The sequence below is a fragment of the Misgurnus anguillicaudatus genome, chromosome 21 (genome assembly GCF_027580225.2).
Source record: "Misgurnus anguillicaudatus chromosome 21, ASM2758022v2, whole genome shotgun sequence".
Classification (NCBI taxonomy): domain Eukaryota; kingdom Metazoa; phylum Chordata; class Actinopteri; order Cypriniformes; family Cobitidae; genus Misgurnus; species Misgurnus anguillicaudatus.
This window is the reverse complement of record NC_073357.2, coordinates 18,859,019-18,866,939: the sequence shown is the minus strand read 5'-3', so window position 1 is coordinate 18,866,939 and position 7,921 is coordinate 18,859,019. Positions and strand designations below refer to the sequence as shown.

At 36.2% G+C, this 7,921-nt stretch overlaps 1 long non-coding RNA gene across 1 annotated transcript; it reads left to right on the top strand.

The window, feature by feature from the left end:
- The first annotated feature begins 1,277 nt into the window (after positions 1-1,277).
- Positions 1,278-3,452, top strand: LOC129455170 (uncharacterized). The gene is made up of 4 exons (XR_012360313.1): positions 1,278-1,401; positions 1,485-1,518; positions 2,678-2,740; positions 3,158-3,452. It is a non-coding gene; the product is annotated as an uncharacterized lncRNA (long non-coding RNA).
- Positions 3,453-7,921: the final 4,469 nt, after the last annotated feature.

The window sequence follows — 7,921 nt, the reverse complement described above, 5'->3', positions numbered from 1 at the left end:
AAATATGTTTTTACATGTTTAAATTTATATTTAATTTAATTTAATACATGTAATATATTTTCTCTCATCTATGTTCTAACGTTAAGCTTACTGTCAGGTTCATATCCAATCAGAATCGTCTGTCTCTATTAAGGCCCGGTAAACTGGCTCATTCATTGGTTAGGACTTCAAGAATCCCAAGGAAGGCCAAGCTATGTGTTTTGGTGTGGAGAGTGACGGGCAAATCGACCAATCACGCTTTGATTTCAAGTGGGCGGGTAAAAAACAAAGCATTGTAAGCCTTCATGAAGTCCTAATCATGCAACAAGCTGGATGCGAGCTGCCGTAAAACACCAAAGAAGAAGAAGTCCTAATCATAGACCGTCTAATGGCCCGAATCTCTGCGGTGAGAGTGGTTGAGGTAAATGGCAGAAAACGTGATTGACGTTGTGGCTAGTTTGATAGGGCTGAGGTAAAAACGAAATTACTTAAGCGGGTACTCGTGAAGAGCACAGCCGAGAGATACGCGTGCAGCTGCGCAGCGCATATCAGACGTGAACACGAGAAAAATAATGGGTTTAATAATATACTTTCACTTCCTGACAGTTTTACTTGAGGATAGTAATGACTGCAGGCGACGCCGAATTACATACAATATAATTACCTAACTAAATCTCAGAGAATGCAAAAACATTCACCGGGGCTCGGGCTAGGGATTTTGCGAGCCCGCAAAATATAACAGTTATAAGCCACAAGGAGGTGCACTGAGAACGCAGGGTGCTATATTTCCCCTTATGAAAAAAGACTAACAAGCTATCCTACAGCTAAATATATATTTACAAAAAAACAAAAATTAAATGCAAATTTACAGAGCAGCAGAGTCTGTATTTGTGTTTATCAGTTAGATTAAAGTAATTTTAAACTTTAAAACTGCATTTAAAGGCAAACGATGCCTATTCTGTAATTTAACTTTGCGTGCTCAGAATTTTTACACGTTCACTGTATGATTTAACGAAATACGAATAGCCTTGTATTATATTCTGAATTTTAAAATTTATGAAAAACAAACTACTCTCAATTTATTTTGGTGTTTTTTCCCCCATGCTCACTTGTCTCCATTTTCCTGTTTTTAAGAATTAAGGCGGTGTAGTAAGTAGAACCTATCCATTAAATTTGTGACTTTCATTTATTGCGCCATGCGTAATTGCGCATGGAGAGGCATTTGCACTTCATTGCATATTTTGAAGGCCCAGCTGAAGTACTCACGGTTCGCCACTGATAAATAGTAATGTATATTTGGAATGTGTAAATTGATCACTGGGCTCTGTAGAAGATTATACAATCCTGTTTTTTCTAGGATCTACTGTGGATCGCTGGGACTTAAGTCAAAATGAGACCGAGAATGTGTTTTATCTCAAGCTGGTGAGTAACGTTTCAATTTTGAAAGTCCACATCCCATTAAATAAAATGACTAATATTGTTTTTGTGTGCGTTTCCCCCTCAAGCTCCAGAGAAGTCTCCTACCACGCCATACATAAGGTATTAATTTTATCCCAATATATAAAGACTGTGTTCGCATATTATTGGAAATTATTGACAAATACTACAACAACGTTGCCAAAAACGTTGGCAAGCGCTCACAATTGGTGTCTGCCTAGCGTTTTTAACAGCATTTACATGCTTCTGCACGATTGTGACTTCATGAGCAACGTCACTCTAGAATTTTTATGACACAATCCTAGACTTCATCTTCTCATCAAATTTCCTGTTCAGTCAAATGCTCTTTAGTTATATGCTGAAGTGTCCTGCCCCCTAAATTGCACAGAACATGATATCACACGCACATGAGATAAGACATACATTTACTAGTTCTTAGCATGAAGTAGGGGATAGGAATGATTCAGACAGTGTAAATATGCTTTCCATTGGGGTGAATGAAGTCTGCCACTACAATGCACAAACATACAGGGTGCTCCGGTCCAGCGTGACAGCACAGAGTGGATCATATGTAGGAGTCTCTGCCAAAAACAGTTTGGAGGAGATCAAACATCACAATCAGTTAGACGGCCTTAACATTATAAACAGCAGTAATGAGTAGAAGAGAAACACTGCTGCATACACACCAACAAAATTTACATATCACTGTTATCATTGTTTTTATTCTGTAATAACACTTTATATCTTAATTGTGATTTTATTTTAATACAACTGTGGCGCTCACAAGCTGTGAAATGCGACTTTGCTGGACTGTGCCATAAACACTATTGATCATTTAAAAAATAGGGAAGGTCTTCTCGACAGTTCGGTTGTGATTTTCTGTTTCAGTTAAAATGACCTCCACATAAAATAATGCTACATGTTCCAAGAGGGCAGGGTGCTTCAGTGTTAAAAAAGAGCATTTGATCGGAAAGAAAATTTGATGAAGAAGCTAAAGTGTAAGCTGACCCTAATTCATGTGTTCCTTATACCACATACATGTGGGGAACATGGGACATTTGATGATGGTAGATAAAAAATATATTTTGTACGTTCTACCATTTTTAATAATAATAATAGTAACTTCTCAGAAATGTATTATACAGCATGCTCGTCTTGAAAAGGTGATACATTTTTGGCTTAAACATGTTTTTAAATTCCATTTTCCAACAGTGATAACTGCTAAAGATGAAACACATTAATTCTTTCTTTTTTCTTTTAGATCAACATTGAAGCATTGTTTACAGTAAGAATAGGCACCAACAGAAAGACAAATCCAACACTAGTAAGTATTAACTGGCAAATATAAAACCAGCTTTATCAATTTTAAGGCATAGTGTAGAGAAATAAAAATTATCGTGCCATCCCTGATGTATCTGACTTTCTTTTGTTAGGGAAGCACATTTTATTTTACAAAAAATACTAATTTGTGGGTCTACATAATGTTATAAAAATGTTTATCATTATTCTATCTCTATATTAAAGGAAAACACCACAGTTTGTCAATATTTTACTATGTTCTTACCTCAACTTAGACTAATTAATACATCCCTATATTTTTCAATGCGGGCATCACTAGTTTACACTGCCAGAATGTTTCAGTGTCAAATTTGGTTAAAAATGTTAATAAAAAATAATCTTGTTTAAAGGAAAGGTACAATACTTTTCAGTGAATTATATTGTGTTCTTTTTTATCCCCTAGATGCACCAAGGATCAAGGTGATTTTTGGCAGCTTGGAGAATTTTTCTTTATCTGTCACATCTGGTACAGAATCTCTGACATTTTGGTATTTGTAATGTTTATTTTATTATATTTGTATACTTATGCTAGATATTAATATACTTGTATAGTTACTGTATGTTTCTGAATTAAAAGATAGCCCCAGGTAAAAATGTAAAACTGATATAATACTGATATTGAAAATACAAGCTAAAATGGCACAATTTGTTGCTTTCTCCACCTGTTTCACAAATGAAAACATTTTATATGCACAGATTCACTTGCCGGAACTGTACAGATTTTTCTTGTTTAATTTCAGGCCAATCTGTATTGTAGACACAACGTTTGTTATATGAATGCCCCATCTGAAGGGAACTGCCTTGAAAAAAATATTAATGGCATTTTCTTTTCGTCTTATCTCTGTATAGACCATGGCTCCTCCCATCTTACCCTGGAGAGCCGGTGCCCTGCAGAGTTAGCTTCAACCTTAAAGGAAAACACCACAGGTTTTTCAATATTTTTTATGTTATCACCTCAACTTAGACAAATCAATACAAATCCTTTTTTTCAATGTGTGCACTTTTGGTCTTTGTGCAGCGCGTCGTGAATGTGTTGGCATTTACCCAAGCCCAATTCATTCCTTAGGAACAAAACAAAAGTTTTATTTTGTGCCACCACACTTACTCGTGTAACTACTCATGTAACAGTCTTTAAATAGGAAAAAACATGGAAGTGTTTGGTGGCTTTTAAATTAATCCCTGTTTGGATCCTAAGGAATTAATGGGGCTGGGCTTAATGCTGGCGCATTCACGACGCGCTGTACAGGGATTGGAAGTGCATGCATTGAAAAAAGATAAGTATGTATTAATTGATCTAAGTTGAGATGAGAACATGGTAAAATATTGAGAGACTGTGTGTCTTCTTTAATCAAACATACCTGAGGTAGATGGGTTTGATCAGGGTTGATGCTGAACTCTGCAGGGCAGCGGTTCTCCAGGGTAGGATTTGAGGAACCCTGTTATAGACGGTTTCAGCGACAGTAACATACATAAACGCTTTTGTGGCCCAAACCTAACTTCCGGGAGATTTCCGTGTAGAACCAATATAGGAAAAAACTGAAATTCTGTCATAATTTACTCACTCTCATTTTGTTGCAAACCTGTATACATTTCTTTGTTCTGATGAACACAAAGGAAGATATTTTGAGGAATGTTTTTAACCAAACCGTTCATAAGCCCCATTCACTTCCATAATATTATTTTTTCCTACTATGGAAGTGAATGGGGCTCATGATTAGGGCTGTGACGGTTGTCATAACCACACACAACCACGGTGGTGAAGTGCGACCCACGATGGTAAAGTGGGACCCGCGATGGTGTGCACGTCACAAACAAATTAATTACAATCTTCACAGCAAAACTTCCTTTTTTTCAAAGCATGTAGGTGCTCCAGAGCATCTGTCATTGCTAAGTAACCTAAGCATTGCTTGACGTTGTGACGAGCACCCACCGGCGGAAAAAGAAACTGGCGCCTGTGAACAAGCATGTTCGTTAAGAAATGTATATCTGATCATTGTTTAAATTTTTATTTTTTAAAATACAGTGGGGAGGGTAGGTGTTTGACACATCAGCGTTTTTGTCGGTAAGGGGATTTCTAAGTGATATAGCCAGGTGTGGCCATCAAGCCAAATATTGAATTCATACAAAGAAATCAGAACATTTAAGTATACACGTTGAGTCATAATAAATAAAGCGAAATGACACAGGGAATAAGTATTGAACACACATATTTAATACTTTATAGAAAAGCCTTTGTTGGTGATTACAGCTTCTAGTTGTTGTATGGAGAGACCAGTCGTCTTCATTGCTCAGGAGTGATTCTGGCTCATTCTTCCATACAAATGGTCTTTAAATCTTGAAGGTTCATTGGGCCTCTTTTATGAACTGTGATCTTTAGTTCTCTCCATAGATTTTCTATGGGATTTGTATCAGGTGATTGACTGACCACTTCATTGTTTCCTTGGCCTTGTGTGTGGGATCATTGTCTTGCTGAAATGTCCACCCTCTTTTCATTTTTAGCTTTCTGGTAGATGGCAGCAGATTTTTATCCAGAATGTCCCGGTACATTTCTCTATTCATCCTGCCTTCAATAATATGAAGTCTGCCAGTACCCCTTGCTGAAAAGCAGCCCCAAACCATTATGGTTCCACCCCCAAACTTAACTGTTTGTATGGTGTTCTTGGGGTGGTGGGCAGTGCCATTTCTTCTTCAAACATGGTGTGTAGAATGACTGCCAAAAAGTTAAATTTTGCTTTCATCTGACCATACTATAGTCTCCCAATAATCCACAGGCTTCTCCAAATGCTCTTTCGCAAACTTTAACCGAGCCTCAACATGCTTTTTTTTCAGCAATGGAGTCTTGCGTTGTGAGCGTGCATGGATGCCATGGCGGTTCAGTGCATTGCTTATAGTTTAGACCTTGATGCGAGGTCTTCCTGAAGTTCTGCCCGAGTGGTTCTTGGCTCATGGAGAACTCTCCTGATTATTCTTTGCACTCCTTGGACAGGGATCTTACTTGGGAGGACCTGATTGTAGCCGGTTTATGGTGAAGTGATGCTCTTACCATTTCTGGATAATGGCCCCCACAGTGCTCACAGGAACATTCAGCATTCTGGAAATGCGCCTATAACCATTCCCATCAAAATGCTTTTCAACAATAAGATTACGAGGATCTTGAGAAAGTTCTTTGCTTTTACCCATCATGAAGTCTTTCCTGTGTGCCTCCTGGGTAATGAGAAGCATTTATAGGCCATCAGTTGTGTTCAATGCTTGTTCCCTGTGGCATTTCGCTTTGTTTATTATGAATCAACTTGTAAATGTTCCTTTGTATGAATTCGGTGTTTGGCTTGATGGCTACATCTGGTAGAAATTTTGTGTCAATAGCCCACTTGGAAATCCCCTTGCTGATAAGGGTGCTGATGTGTCAAATACTTATTTTCCCCGCTGTATATGTATGCATTATATATATATAAGACAATATGCATCAATGTATATCATGCATCAATATAACCCCCCCCACACACACACACACACATTCTATGAACACCACGGTGATCATGATCCGTTTGGTTACAAACATTCAAAGTGTCTTCTCGTGTTCATCAGAACAAAGAAATTTATAACAGGTAGCAACATGAGAGAGGGAGTAAATGATGACAGAACTTTCATTTTTGGGTGAACTATTTCTTTAACTTACTGTAATTTCACAAACCTGAAGTCAGACCATTCGTTTTTTATTTTGAAATTATAGAACAATTGTAATTATGATATTTACATTATAGAACAAACAAACAAACCAAATTTAAAACAAAACTTCACCTGATGCTACAAGTATGTTGCATCTTTGATCATTGTGTTTAAAATACACTTGTTGCCTCTAATTTCAAATAGCTTCAAATTGTTTTAAGGCCATTTAAGTCGGTTTACAAGTAAATAAACATCTTATTTATGTACTTTTTCTGTTGCCTAAAGAAAAAGAATCTGCCAATTTGCTTTACTAATTTATCACAAATTATATACATCATCATTACACAATAGTAACCATGCAGTCACAAAATGTCCTGGCTAATGTTCAACCCGGTATTGGGTCAAAAATGGGACGAAACAACCTAGCATTTTGGTTTGAACCTGCCAGGCATAGGTTAAATTCCAACCCAACGGTTTGGGTTTGTCCCTTTTTGATCCAACACTTGTTTGACAGAAACCCATCATTTTTTGTATTATATAGAATAGATAAATTATTTCATCCTTTACTTATGGGGGCTGTTTATAAAGAATTGGTTAATAATGCAAATTTACATCTGTGATAGAATCTGTAGTTGTGTGAAACAGTGAAAGTGTTATCTTGTTAATGTGTCTGTTTTGTACTACTTCAGTATGTTTAGAATATTTAACAGTAGCCATAAAGCTTACATTTTAGGAGAATTTGATGTATGATTTTAGAAATATGATTTTAACAGTAAAATGTTTCATCTATTTCATGTAAGATTTCGTTACATTTTATACATTTAGCGATGTTTGAGATGTTACACTGTATATTCACAGTTTTTTTACACACTTAAAATCCTTAATAAATCTTTTTAATTTACTATCTTGAGCATGTCTTGACAATTTATTCAATGTGTTTGACCAAAAGAATCTGGGGAAAATCAGTAAATTAACATTATTTTTCTGCAGAACGTTTAGTGCTGTCACTTTTTTAAAGGTGTTTGATCATAATAATCTGGGAAAACTCTGTAAAATAACAATATTTCTCTGCAGAACTTTTTAGTGCTGTCACTTTTTTAAAGGTGTTTGATCATAATAATCTGGGAAAACTCTGTAAAATAACAGTATTTCTCTGCAGAACTTTTTAGTGCTGTCACTTTTTTAAAGGTATTTGATCATAATAATTTGGGGAAAATCCGTAAAATAACAGTATTTCTCTGCAAAACTCTAATTGCTATAAGTTTATAAAAGGTGTTTTATGATAATAATGTGGGAAAACTCTTTAAAATAACAGTATTTCTCTGCAAAACTCTCAGCGCTGTCAGTTTATTAAAGGTGTTTGACCATAATAATCTGGTGAAAATCCGTAAAATAACAGTATTTCTCTGCAAAACTCTCAGCGCTGTCAGTTTATTAAAGGTGTTTAACCATAATAATCTGGGGAAAATCCGTAAAATAACAGTATTTCTCTGCAGAACTT